The 15,270-nt window shown below is 35.7% G+C and overlaps 1 protein-coding gene and 1 long non-coding RNA gene across 2 annotated transcripts in view; both read left to right on the plus strand.

The window, feature by feature from the left end:
* Positions 1-15,270, plus strand: part of LRP1B (LDL receptor related protein 1B) — a 2,070,111-nt gene that overhangs the window by 432,043 nt on the left and 1,622,798 nt on the right. The gene's annotated exons all lie outside the window — the stretch shown is intronic.
* LOC145543416 (uncharacterized) overlaps positions 1-15,270 on the plus strand; it is a 38,620-nt gene that overhangs the window by 19,401 nt on the left and 3,949 nt on the right. Inside the window, exon 2 of the long non-coding RNA XR_014080705.1 lies at positions 11,074-11,161. This is a non-coding gene — a long non-coding RNA (uncharacterized LOC145543416). The remainder of the gene's footprint in view (positions 1-11,073; positions 11,162-15,270) is intronic.

Here is a 15,270-nt window from a genome sequence, read left to right on the forward strand (position 1 = left end):
AGACCTTTATGGATGCCATTAAATTTAAAATTAGTATTGATTTGTAAAATACTTAGGTTAAGACTAGTATCAATATACAAACAAATAATATTCCTCTATTATGTACAGAATAACAATTCATTTGATTTTTTTTTTTCACTGAGCTTAATGTATACTGCTGGAAAATCATACTCTGTCATTTGTTTTTCCAGAAATTATGATGCCCATTTTAATCAGTTACAAAGATGAGTGTTTATTGTGAAATTTGAAAATTTGGAAAAAAGAGACCATGTCCTAAATATAAGTTAATTTGAAACAATTTAAATAACACAAAAGAAACTGAACTTTAAAAAATCAGTAATGCTTGGTATTATTGATAAAGTATGAAATTGTTGCATCGCCAGTTTTCAAGCCTATGTACATACTGTGCTTAGATCCTCGCTGGCAGATATTTAAATCCCTTTTCTCTTCAGCTATTTGTTTTTTGGGATGAACTTTAAAGTAATGTACTTTCTTCTAAACAGTCTGTCCAGGACTAACTGACAATGAAAATACTTAGTAGCAGGATAGGGGCAAAGTTGGAGAACACTTCATTTGATATAGTTAGAGCAAATTTGATATTCTTAGAAGTAAAATCTATTTTCTAGTTTATGAAATAGCCTTCCAATTAGCACATTAGTCACTAATAATTTCCAATTCTTAGAAATAGTTTGTGTAACTTTCTATAATTAGTTCACAGCACTTTTATTGTGGTATTCATCATATTCTAAGACTATTGATGTAAAAATATCTTAAGAGATGAATTTAAGATGTAAGGAAAGTTAGCCTGGAAGCATTTTTAAGTGTTTTTAATATTAAAGCACATTTTATCATTTTAATTTTCTAACTTAAATCTATTTTTAATGCTGCAAATTCAAACAACTAATGGAGGATATTAACCAATTCCCTCTACTAGTATAGTTGCTAGAGAGGAACTTAAAGACAAGTATACTGAGTTCATTCCAAATACTTTGTTAACTTTTTCAACATGTGATTCCATTAAAAATGTCAAAGGTAAAGCATTTTTCTCTTGTAGAAAGGGTGAGCATAAAGAAAATGTCATTGCATACCTCTACTTCAGAGTTAAATATTTCAGTTAACTAGTGGATAATCATAATATTGGAGATTTTACTAAAATGATTGAATCAAAAATAAATACTACAATGTTATAGAAATTCATCTAAAACTTGTGAAAATGCTGCTAATCAGTTACATAAATCTTTTATTTAAATTCCACTAATTATGTTTTTCTAAGGAATCTTTTTTCTAACACTAATATTCTTATATGTTATGTTAAAAAGGTGAAGACTAGAATTTTAAAACTATTCTCATTTCAGTACCATCATATAACACACTTAAAATTTTTCACTATTACCAAAAATACTGACAGATATAATCATACTTAGCTCACAGATTCATCACTTTTTTAAACTATTATGACCAAATAGTAAAGCAAAATGTTTATGATGCTTTGAGAGTATGTGATGGAGTTTCCTTTTTCTTTTCTTTAGATGTGTGAATGTTATAATAAAATGATTACTGATGCTTGAAGGACCTGAAGAAAAGACTAGCAGCAGATTCAAGGAATGAGGAGCTTTTTTTTTCTTATCCTTTTAGATTTAAGGGAAGCAACAACTATATAAAGATTGGACTGGGAATTGATATCCAGCTTCAATATTGAGAATAAGAAATCATTTAAGTTCAGGGATGCCTGATGTCACCTGAGAACTTATTTTTAATCAAAAACATCTTTCTAGAAATAGAAGACTAATCATTGTCACAAGTAAAGTTGGGCTATGTTACACATGGCATGGACAGGAACACTGAAGTTATAGAAAATAATAACCAAGGAGACATCTCCAAGTTATTAAACCTGTAGAGATTCCATGAAGACAATTGGTGCCTCAGTTTGGAAGCAGGTAGATTACAGTATATATCTATACTGAGAAACATACCAGGCATGCTTTAGCTCCTCCTCAGAAAAAAAAAGTTGACTCTGTAACTTTTGTAACCCCCTCTGTGAGGCTTTGTTTTAATTTTAGCCTAATTTGGGTTACTAGCTCAAGTCCATGAGTATTATGCAGTAGTTTCATTTTATACGTTTTATGGTAATGAAAAGTACCATCTCCCTGATATTCTGGTTCAGATAGTGACATATTTCTCAGGCATCCAGACATTGTCATCATTAATGTCCCCTCCAATCCCCAATACAGTTTAACACGTGTAAAATCATGCCCCATACAAGGTTTGTAAGTTAGAAGGTCAGTTAACACCAGCCTTTTCCCTCTTTTATATATTAGCCGAGTTTCCTTCATACGTTCCATCTTCCATAGGTTGGACTTAATTTAGTTCTTCATAGTATTCTTATTGCTGCTCTTCCCAGATCACTGGTCTAAGTAAAATTGCCCTGCTTAAACACTGGAATATTTGCACATGCCTCACCAGTCAAGATCCTGACATGATTTCATCTACTCATTTGTCAAATGCTGTCATTCAAGTTTAGATTTGATAGAAATACTCTGGTATTTAGATTCAGATATGATAATGATTGGTATTTACCTACTGTATGCTCATGAATAGTGTCATTTTTTGTGTTAATACAGACCTCAGATATATCCAGTAACACAATGGATTTGTGTTTTTATCTCTGGAGTTGCTTAAAGAGGACCTTAACCTGTTCATGTCAATGAAGTAAATTAATATAAATCTAGAACAAGAGGATTCCCATTATAAATTACTGCATACCTACATATTAGAAAATCTAGTTAAAAGTTTAAAAGGCCTGCTTTCTCATAGCAAGCTTGAATTGAAGTAAAAGTCTTATTCATTTCAATTTCCTAAATATATAATGAGGGAATGAAAAAATCATTCTTTGGAATAAAAAAACCATTTGGAACATTTGGAAAACTTATTATACAGGTCCAATTTACTTTTTTTCATGTAAAATTTGTTCTTGTCTAAACTTATTTTCTAAAAATATTTCTGTTCCACTCTGATTACAAATTTAGACAATAAAATAAAGGTTTTGGTATGAGGATTTGAGCATTCATGTTCATGTTGGAATCTCTCCCTTCTAAAAGAATGCAGCAATCCCTTAGCAGCAATAAAAGCCAGTATTTCTGGGTGTTAACAGATTGTTGGATCAAGGCAGAAGTAATTTCAGCAATTCGTTTCATTCTCAGACATCACTGCATTCAGCCTGGGTCTTTTCTTCTGTTGGGAGGTTTACAGCCGAAGGACATCTTGTTTGGGAAAAACCAGAGTGCTTCTAGAAGGGAAACTATTGTGTCCTCCCAATTAATGATAAAGAATGAAGCTCTCATATCCCATCTGGATTTGTTCCAGTGGTACCACATCAACCAAGTTTACAAGTGTTAAACTCCAGAATAACAGAATGATATTAATACCTAAAGTGAGACTGATGGGACTAGAGTGTTCATCCTCCCATAGCCCATATATAGGACCCTGGACTCTGTTCAAATTGGTTCAGGATTGATAAGTGAGTCCTTGTTAAGAGAAGTTCCACTTATTTAAATATCTTACATCTATATCCTATAATCAAGGAATAACATAGAATATTTGTTAGGAGATATTATATAAAGAGTCATGGGGAGAGTTTCTAACAGATGATAATATAATCATTAATATAGGCCTTTTATATATATTATTATAAAAGCTCTACATGGTTTATTTTTATTTTCACATGAAAATTTTTTTCATTGTTATATAATTTGTTTAAGGTCACACTGCTAACATTGTATCAGTACTTTGAGAATAGGTATTATCTAGCTATCTCAGCATTTGAAATGTAGGACATAGATACCTCCAACTATTGATTATAAATTAACTGACATAAAAAGACATTTTGTCTTGTAAACCAAACTAAGTCAGGCATCATTTTATATTGTAGGATAATTTTGCACTTTAGAAGTAAACAGATTTTGAATCAAGGGATCACTATCAGGGTTATTGTCATTAATATTATAGTAATGATACTTAATGTTCAGTCACTAATCTAGATAGATTCATGCATCTCAGTTTCTTCATCTATAAAAATAATTGGAATAACTTTCATGAACTCTTAGAATGAGTTAAATGAAATAATGGCACAGATAATGCAAGTAGAGCAACAAGTACAGTACATACAAATAGTAATTAATGTTATTATCTTTGTTTTTATAAAATAGAATTTAAAAATATATAAAAGCAAAACAAAGAAATCACTCCTTGCCTGACACCCAAACATAATATTTTAAAGGCTGTAGAATACTTTTCAAAACACTTTCAGAAAGTTTCTCTTAAGAGAATATTCTAACAGAGTTAAGGGCTTCCCTAGTTGCTCAGTTGGTCAAGAATCCGCCTGCAATGCAGGAGACCCCGGTTTGATTCCTGGGTCAGGAAGATCTGCTGGAGAAAGGATAGGCTACCCACTCTAGTATTTTTGGGCTTCCCTGGTGGCTCAGCTGGTAAAGAATCTGCCTGCAATGCGGGAGACCTGGGTTTGATCCCTGGGTTGGGAAGATCTCTTGGAAATGAGAACAGCAACCCACTCCAGTATTCTGGCCTAGAGAATTACATGGACTATATAGTCCATGGGGTTATAATGAGTCGGACACAACTCACTGATTTTCACTTTCACTAGCAGAGTTGCCATCATAGTCATATATACAATTTACTGTCAGTTTTCCAATTGCTTTTATTACATAAGAATTTTTAATATTTTGGTAGGCTTCAAAAACCTCGTTATCCACTACAAAATATTAAAACATTTCTACTCAATTTGGGGAGCTGAGTTTTTAGACCAATTTTAACATTTCATTTTAATATATAATGTGTCTAAAGAACTTTGTCCAGCAAGTGGTTTCCGCATTTAGCATGGAGTTATTTCTTTGATCCCAAGTCAGTCTGTGGCATTTGATCCTAAGGCTTCTGTTGGTATGTTATTTATATTTTTTCCAGTTCTCTTTTGGTTCCACTTAGTGATTAATATTTTGTAATAATCTAGCCTGACTTAGCTGTGGCACGGAAGAATAGGAGGAGGGGGGATTCCTTCTTGGGAAAGACATTATGTATATTTCACAAACTTTTGGCCTTTAGGTTTTTTCCAACATGAAGGATGTTCAGCAAAATTATTTTCAGTGCTTTTAAGCCAACTATGATGGGGTTAGGGTCATTGCTATTTGCAAAAGTGAGTATCATTTGTGTCTGTGTATTTTGGCTGCCATGCCTTAAAGGTATTAATCTCACATTTGAGTTATACTTTTTAAGTTAAATATAAAATTTGACATTTATGTTATTCTTACATTTGGCTTTTAGTTCTTTTAGGACTTAAAAGAAACAATTCTGTTCTTCAGCACACAATCTATTACCCTAGTGTTATATTTGCAAATTTGGCAAGGCTATTTTCTATATTATCAGTCGCATTACTAATCAGTGCCCTGTACTGCCTACACTGAAGTATAAAATGTGATGTGAACTTCCTAGGGGACCCCGCATTGTCCTTACTCCAAACCGTTGGCCACTATTGAACACTTACCAACCTTGTGATAAGTATCTTGGGAAACATCATTGGATATTTTACTAAAATAAAAATAAATGTCATGCCCATGATGTGAAAATGTAGTTACACTTCCAAAGATAATATGACATTATATTGACTTTATCAATTAATGAAACAATAATAGTTGTCAGGTTCTATATTTCCCTCTTCCAAGTATCTACGAGGCCATTTTTTTTTTATTCTTTTGCTTTCTTATTATGCCTTACCTCCTTTGAAAATTGATTTATGGTGAATTTCAAAAGATATCTTCATATATGTTCTAGGAATGTTGCCAATGGTTTGATTCATACAGTGTTTAATCTGGACAGACTTTATAAAGGAAATGAGTCTTGAGCTATTCCTTGAGGAGGAAAAGACATATAGTTTCCTAAACTCAGCCAGAAAATGTTTCAGTAAGGGTGAAAAAGTCAGGTTCAGTGGAGCCCAGGCATGTGAGCAAGTAAGTATTCTCTGAGGATAAGCCTTTCCATTGCTATAGTTTTTAAAGTAACTGCTGTACATCCTTAAATATTTAGTATTGATCAAAAAAATTAATAGTAGTAAAAATGCTAGAAAATTTTCATTATATTATGTACTTTAGACAACTTTACAAGTGAAAAAGTGTTTTACCTCATTTTCTAGATAAGGAAACTGAGATCTAGACAGGTTTAATTATTTGCTAGGAGTCACACCAGTGGTATATACTAGAAGCAGAATGCACGCCTGCTTTCAGTTCTCTTTAGAGTCCTTGTTTGTTTGTTTCCTTTTCTGTAATGCTCCACTTAACTGCTACAAAACAATATCCAAGTATTTGTCTTCTGAAATGAGATGATGACAAAGTGTCCTCTAATACGCATACATCTATGTATTTTTATTTAATCATTTATTTATTTTGGATTTAGACATCATTAAGTCTTTCCATGCCAGAGGTTTTGTTTAATGAAAGGTTTAGCAAAGTAGAATAAGCACTGTGTTGCCAACTTCCCAGGAGATTATCAATCTGAGTAGCACTTGGAAAAAGAAAGTACAAAGAACAAAAAGACAGTTTAAGTCACATTATTTTTATCTTCGTCTAAAAGTTTAGTATTTTAATCCTCAGAGATTTGGGGGGTTGTTTATCCCATTTTTCAGTCAAGGTCACAAGTGATATTTTAACTTTTTGTCTTTGCTGTTCCCACTTCTGGGTAGAAAGTAGGTGTTTATTTATATTCCTATTTAAAGTGTGAGTGTGCATGTGTCTGTGTGAAGGTATGTGTAATGAAAATTGAATGTTGTTGTGGTTTGCTCCAAATTGAAGAAAATAGTAAAAGCAGACCCTCTTACATTTTACATATTTATTTCCCTTTTTTTTTCAAATGCAGGTGGTTACTAATTACATGCAATTTGAATAGGATTGAGTACAAAGAAGGAAGAAGTCAGTATTTTTCAACAGATATTTTTGCAGTTCTAGCCCGTTAGTAGTTTTACATGAAAGAGATTCGTACCAAGGTATAAAGATTTAGAAGTGGAAGAACAGTTATGAAGTCTTCTCATCCTGGTTAAGAATGACTGTTTCTAACAAAACTTTAACCTTAGAATATTATGTAGCTTATTATCTTAAAGTGTGTCATAAAATTGTCCATTCTTTAAAAAAGATAAGATTCATCTGAGTTCTATTTTCCTTTTGTTCAGATATATATTTCACAAGACCACTGTGACATGTTTGTTAGTTGTGAGATCTCCAACAGAAAGTGATACATTCTCATTTTGACTGGGATGAAAATACTGTGCCCTATAATTGTGCAGTGTGTAACCTGTTAAACTGTACACAGAAGCTTTGCAGTGTGTGTATGTGATAAGTTTTCTGATTTCATCTGATGATTGAAACATCTCAATTTTTGTGTACATTGAAAATATATCTCTATTATTGTGAGACTAGGCGAGCCAGAAATAAACTTGCTAGTTGTGAGAGAATTAGGCTTAATTTACTATAATGTAACATTTTTTCCTTTTACTCTTACTGTTTTGAATACCTATCTCCAGGACTCATATAGAAATCAGAACGTACATATGTACATTCCCATATGTACATAGTAACTTTGTATTTCCTAAAACATTATTGTGTATAATATTGATTTGTGGATAATGAGAAACATAGCGTAATTTTTCCTTCTTGGAGACTGTGTCTTTGCAAGAGAGGATCAGCTGGTTTAAAAAAAAAGAAATTATAGCAATTCTGCTAATTAGATTTTAAAACTAGCCTAAAGAACTCTCTGACTAATAACGTAAACTCAGCTTTATTGAGAGGACACCAAACTCTATTACGGTGACTCAAAGCAGTGGATCTCCTATGAAAAATAAAAATAAATGGGCTTTTTAAGTTAGGTGCTTCTGTCTAAGATGTTTTAGTAAAGTACCAGGAGAAAGTTTACTTCTCAGAATGACTTAATACAAGCTAGCGTCAATAACTGGAATATTAGCCTCAACCAAAGAGCTCTAACATGATTTTAAGTGAAATGCTATACTGTGAATGTGAGAAAGCACAAGACAAAGTCATGTTGTTTAAAATGATATAATACCACAGCACTTGGTTTTCCTACACATAACATGGGGTAAACTAGACCAAATTGAGGGTCTGCCAGTATTATTACATGCATTTTCCCCTTATGTCAATAATATGTCTTTCTTGAAGTTGAAAAATACCTTGGGAACTATTCTCAAAATACCCTGAAGAGGGTTTTTCTGACTTTGAAGAAGCTCTGTATCCTGATAAGTACCAAGTCTTGGGTAAGCCATAGCTGGGATGTTGGCATCATGTACATCCAGAAAAATCTGTCCACCTAGGAGAATATGGTCCTCTCCCTACCTCAGAAACATGAGAAATGCTGGGCTGGAAGAAGCACAAGATGGAATCAAGATTGTCGGGAGAAATATCAATAACCTCAGATATGCAGATGACACTACCCTTATGGCAGAAAGTGAAGAGGAACTAAAAAGCCTCTTGATGAAAGTGAAAGAGGAGAGTGAAAACGTTGGCTTAAAGCTCAACATTCAGAAAACTAAGATCATGGCATCTAGTCCGATCACTTCATGGGAAATAAATGGGGAAACAGTAGCTGACTTTATTTTTTGGGGCTCCAAAATCACTGCAGATGGTGATTGTAGCCATGAAATTAAAAGACGCTTACTCCTTGGAAGGAAAGTTATGACCTACCTAGACAGCATATTAAAAAGCAGAGACATTACTTTGTCAACAAATGTCCATCTAGTCAAGCATATGGTTTTTCCAGTAGTCATGTATGGATGTGAGAGTTGGACAGTGAAGAAAGCTGAGCGCCGAAGAATTGATGCTTTTGAACTGTGGTGTTGGAGAAGATTCTTGAGAGTCTCGGACTGTGGAGATCCAACCAGTCCATCCTAAAGGAGATCAGTCCTGGGTGTTCATTGGAAGGACTGATGTTGAAGCTGAAACTCCAATACTTTGGCCACCTGATGCAAAGAGTTGGCTCACTGGAAAAGACCCAGATGCTGGGAAGGATGGGGGCAGGAGGAGAAGGGGACGACAGAGGATGAGATGGCTGGATGGCATCACTGACTCAATGGACATGAGTTTGGGTAGACTCCAGGAGTTGGTGATGGACAGGGAGGCCTGGCGTGCTGTGATTCATGGGGTCTCAGGGAGTGGGACATGACTGAGCGACTGAACTGAACTACCTCAGAGGAGACTGGCCATTTTCGATAAGATTTAGATGAAGACTCCACTACTCAGCGTCCAGAGAAAATCTAAGTGCTCTTCCCAAGCTGCTTCTATAATATTATTCTGCATCTCATAAGTGTCTGTTAAAAAGAATGTAGTGACTCTCCCTTGGGGTCTTTCCTCTAGTAAATTAGACATTTCCTGGTGTCACTGGAATTCTTAAAAAGAAGTCACTTTGAAGAAGGTAGGTCTCTTAACTACTGTCACCCCTTTGAGAAGAAGTGATAGAAATGAACCCTGGGAAGCTCTAAGAGGTTCCTCTGCTGATCTCTACTGCTGCTGCTGTAGTGAGTTGCTCCTGTCCGTCTGATGTTGGCATCTGTAATGAGTTTCCTGGGGCTGCCATAACAAAGTAACACAAACTGGATGGCTTAAACCAAAAGAAATTTGTCATTTCATAGTTTTAGAGGTTACAACCTAAAATAAAGGTGTTGGCAGGGATATGTTCCCCCAAAGCTTTTAGGAAAGCATCCTTCTTTCAGCTTCTGAGAGCCCCAGGCATTCCTTAGTTTATGGCAAAGTAAGACCAATCTCTGCCTGTATGTTCATATAGCTGTCTTCCTTTTGTGTATTGTGTTTTCATATGACTTTCTCATCTCTGTGTCTCTGTCCAAATTTTCCTTTTTTCACAAGGACACCAGTCCTATTGGATAAGGTCTACCCTAACAACCTCAGGTTAACTTGTGTACGTCTGAGAAGACCCTGTTTCTAAGTCAGGTCACATTCATAGGTATGTGGGGTTACAATTCCAATGAAACTTTTTGAGAGACAAAATTCAACACGTAAGAGCACCCATGAGTTGCTTCACTGCCATTGTCACGAGCACATGTTACAGCCCTGTCTAGAGTCTTGATGGAAGGAGGAAGGCAGTCTTATACTCAGCCTGGGCAATACACACCAGTTAAGTCGGGGTTTCCCCGTTATGCTCTTTAACGCTGCTCTTCTCAGGCAGGTTGTTTATAGAACAGAGGCTGGTTGAAGAGAGCTCCCTGTGTTTCCAGCATCACAAATTCAGATGCCCTGTTCTCTCAATAACTCATCTCTTTCTACCATTACATAATTTAGGTTAGTTTAAAGCAGATAGTTTCTCAGTTGTGATTGAAAGTTAGCATTTTTTTCAGACAGCTCTCGTTTTTAGTGCCATGCTGGCCTTCACAGCGGCCGAGTCTCGATCCAGCCAACATGCTGCTTCTGCTCGGTTTCCCCAGCTGTGGAGTGCGAGATTAGGGTTTCTAAATATCCGTACTTGCTAAGACATCAGGAAATCAAACTCTGCAGAAGGGAAAAGAAAAGTTCTTCTTTACTGAATTCCTTGCTATGTGAGATTTTAACAGGATTAATAACACAGTAACTGATCACATTTTACTTTGATTTCCCATTGAGCAAATATGGAATATTCTCACTAAATGCTTTCCTTAAAATTGTATTACTCAAGCTTTGCATCAGTGTATTTATTAAAAAAAAAAAAAAAAAAAAACTCTCTTGGTTCTGATTCTACTAGAATCCTTGCCTTGGTTTACTTAGAGCTCCATTTTGTAACAGGAAAATACTGAGTGGATCCTATTAACAAACCTCCTAATCTCTCACTCAGTCTTTCTTTATGGCTTGAAGATATCGGACAAATCCCCCTTAAAGTCTACCCCACACCGGTCTGTTCATTCTGCCTTGTAATTGTCTTATCCATTTTTTCTCTTATGCTGCCTGAATTTCATTGCTATACCCTTTCCTCTGACTAGTACGTCCCAACATACCTATCTCTGTGTGTGGTTTTGTCTTTCAGATGATCATTTTCATGTCTTAAAACATAATCACCAGCATAGAAAATGATTTTTTATGTTTCAAAGGTCAAGTGCTTTCTACCTATCCAGGTATGTGGCTGGAGTAGAATTAGTTGTATGGTGAGACTTCAAAGTTCAAAACAGGTATTGGGGGAAAGTAGCACATTTCAATTGTGGTAATTTAGGGTAATTTAGCTGTAAAACAAACACACGTAGTCTATCTACAGACATCAATTCCTGCCAAAAGTTACCATCACTTCTTTTCAAACAACCCCAGTTTAGGAACTGGAGAGCAGGTGCTTAATAATATATTCATAAGGACTCCCTAGTCTCTATCTTTGTTATTATAAAATGCTTTCCTTTGCTGTTTGTGTGATTCTAAGACCCATTCACCTGCAGTTTGCACCACTTGTTATCATCCAAACAGCTCTCAGGAGCATTTCATAACACAGAAGAGGTAGGCAGAGGGGCACTTAAGAAATATTAAAATAAAAAAAAGGACTGAAACTTACCACAAACACAAATGCCCAGAAACTAAAATAAAAGCAAATGTCATTTTAAAAAATTGAAATCATGGTCTCATTACAAATAATTGCCAGAATAAAGCATATTGACAGTGGAAATTACCTTTTAATTGTTTTGCTTAAGTACCTTTTTTTCCATTCTCATTCTCTGTTTTTAATAGAATGTTTTAAATATCTTTTGTAAGGAAAGATTCTGGTGGTAAGAAAAATCTAACTGCTAAATATAGTCATGAATCTGTATAATTTATACAGCTTAAATTGCTTTCATTTAATTAGATTTATTTCTATTCTTGTTAGTGTTTATTTTACTTTACTAGATTTCCAAAGTTGATTATATTATTAGAATTTTTATTCAATGTATTTATTGCCATTCTCCTCCCAGATAATCTAGAGATTAATTCATCAATTAATTAAAATGGATTCAATGTTGCTTTTGGCTTACAGTAAGCACTTAATAAAGGTTTTTATTTTCCTGTTTCAAACTCTAATTGCCAACCTTTTTAGTTATTTAAGTCCATCAACAAATATTGAGTTCCTACCCTAAGCAAAATATTGTGACAGATTCTGGGATTATAAAGATGAGTAAGACATGGTCACTAGACTCATGAAGTTGTAATAAAGGCAGATATATAAAGTAATAAGAGCAATTAAACATTATAGGTTCTATTTTTGAAGTACACACAGCAGACATGGAGAAAATAATGATCTGATAGTTGAGTATTTATGAAATGCTTCATAATCATGCCAAGACCAGCATAATTACTTGTGTTGAGGCAAGCAGAAAAGAGAGGAGGGCCATTCAGTCCATTCATGAAGCACGCAGTTGTGAAAAAGCATAGCATATTTGAGAGCCCCAAGTCAGATAACTATACTAGTGTGGAAGTTATCTCCTGAGACATAACTGAAAAGGTAAGTGATAGCTAGGCTCAAGCTCCTCCTGATTCATCTAAGCATTTTAAGCTTAACTCTTTAAGCAGATGTTGAAGGGATTTAAGCAGGTGTGTAAAATGACAAGATTTGCATTTGAAGAAGGCCATTCTGAAAACATTGTGAATAACTGGTTGGGAGTAGGACCAGGGACAAAAGCTTAAAGGCTTTCAATAGTTCATGTGAAAAAACTAAGGCCCAGAGCTAGAACTAAAGCTATAGAGTAGATCTGAGTGTTAGTTTTGTATACCTTAAGACAGTTGATAGAGTGATAGAGCCAGTGTAGTCTCTGTGGGCAATTCTTGACAGGAAGATGACCATAAATCAAACATCAACTGACAGCAATCAATGAAATTCAAGGAACTAGAACCTTGAGTTCTCATGTATGTGTGTTAGCCATTCAGTTGTGTTCCACTCTGCGACACCATGGACTATCGCCCTAAGGGCTCCTTGTCTATGGAGTTCTCCAGGCAAGAATACTGGAATGGGTAGCCATTCCCTTCTCCAGGGGATCTTCCCCACCCAGGGATTGAACCTGGGTCTCCCACATTGAAGTCGGTTTCTTTACCATCTGAGCCACTCAAACCATCACTTGCCACGGAAGAAAAGTGAAATCATAACCAGACTGTTGATCCAGAATTAGAATAAGTGGAACTAAAATCATAGGCTATTTAATAGCTTTAAGCCAGCATAGCCTCATACAACCATCCTGCTAAAAGGTATCGGAATACTTATTCCTTGGCTACAACTCCCACCATTCATCTTCACATCAGGTATGGCCTTGCCATTGGCATTGGAATATAAATGATTCTAATGCCAATAACTAAAGGTCTTTTTTTAATACTATGTTGGTAAATGATGCTAAGACTTATCACTTTTACTTTTTCCCTGCTTCCATTGCTCCACAATCCACTTTATGATTGATACTTTTTTTGGTTTTTTTTTTAGATTTCTTAGTAATAATTTGGCTTTCTGGTAGTGCAATGATAAAGAACCTGCCTGCAATGCAGGGGACTTGGGTTTGATCTCTGGGTTGGGAAGATCCCCTGGAGGAGGAAATGGAGAATTTACATGTCAAAAAAATCCTTACATTTAGGAAAATCTGTAGGTATCTAGCGCCCCTCCTGCCCTCCAGAATACTCACTTCTGTTCAGTGAAAAATATCAAGCTTGATCCCTGGGGAGAAGGTTTGACTTTAGGTCAGATAAGACAATTTCTGAGTCTAAAAACCAGTTGACTCGTGTATAAGTAGGTAAGCTTTTATACTACTCTTAATAATGAAAAGGGGGAAGGAAATGGCAACCCACTCCAGTGTTCTTGCCTGGAGAATCCCAGGGACGGCGGAGCCTGGTGGGCTGCCGTCTATGGGGTCGCACAGAGTCGGACACGACTGAAGCGACTTAGCAGCAATAATGAAAAGGAAGTTTCTTGTGACTTGTAAATACTATAGTGATATGGTTAAAGGCTAGCCTTACCTTTTCAGGCACAAATTGTACCTATAAAAATTGATTTTTTAACTAGCATAATGGGCAGTTGGAGATAGAAGGACAAAAAGAATATGGAAATACTAATTTGGAAAAGAAATGCAGAAAGGAGTAGCATTAAAACGTGGGCAGGGCAGCATGTATTAAATTAGTTAAAGCAGCACTTTCAAATATTTTTGCAAGGAAAGCACTTTTTCCTTTTCCTCCCTGGCATTCAGATATAATTCAAATCTGTAGAGAGTTCAGCTTTTCCCCTTGGCATCTCCTCAGTACTCCTTTTGCAGTTTGAATCAGTAATGATGATGCCAGCAAGGATGTGTCTGGCATTCTGTGCCCAGACCCTGGTTCTCACTCAGCCAATTAAAAGCCTCTCCCATCTGGAGTACAGACTCCCTGTTCCACGTCTTCTCACAGCGTGGTGTCTGAGACTGAGGTTGGGTTCCTCGGGCTTCAGAATCTGCTAGGAAAGCCCAGACTAGCCAAGCCACATAATGTTTGACAAAAATTGGCTCAGCTGGAAATTGCTTTTCACATGTTTTTCAAATGCCTGCCCGTGGTTCTTTGAGCCAGTTTTGCCTTTGTATCTGCTGGGTGGAGGAAGCGGGGCATAGACTTCAAACTTCAGTTAAATAAAAATGCTGTCATTTAATGCCCACTCTCACCCAGACCTTTCTGCTTATTCTGTGAAAAATATGACTTGTACGCCCCTCATTTCTTGGCTAGTTATCAGACTCTTGCTCAATTGGATCCCATGTGAAGACTCTCTAATGATGATTTTCTATAAAAATGGATGGGTTCTATTTTTCCCCCCTCGTTTTACTCCACCTACGGTATCACCCAGGCATGAACAGAATAGAAATAGAAAATGTGTTTGAAGAACATTTTGAAAATGTAAATCCATTTTAAGAAAGTGTCTGAATCTAGTAAAATATTCAGGCAATTTAGATGATTATTTTGTTGGTTGACACAGGCCTGTCTGTACCATGCCCTTGAGCTGGCCTGGAATTATTATGGCTAACCAGTAGGGGAATACATCCTAAGGCTGCACCACCACTTATGTACCATCTAACCCTGTGATGGATTATTTGTGATATCAGACCTATTTGGAATTATTATGGCTAACCAGTAGGAGAATATATCCTAAGGCTGCACAACCACTAATGTACCATCTAACCCTGTGATGGATTATTGGTGATTGTAGATCTCTTTAGACTGAACTTAACTTGGCTTTTGCTGGTAAGATGTGATTATCTGTAAAGTCTAT

Source organism: Giraffa tippelskirchi, chromosome 3 (genome assembly GCF_054371585.1).
Source record: "Giraffa tippelskirchi isolate mGirTip1 chromosome 3, T2T-mGirTip1v1.2.pri, whole genome shotgun sequence".
In the NCBI taxonomy this organism is placed as follows: Eukaryota; Metazoa; Chordata; class Mammalia; order Artiodactyla; family Giraffidae; genus Giraffa; species Giraffa tippelskirchi.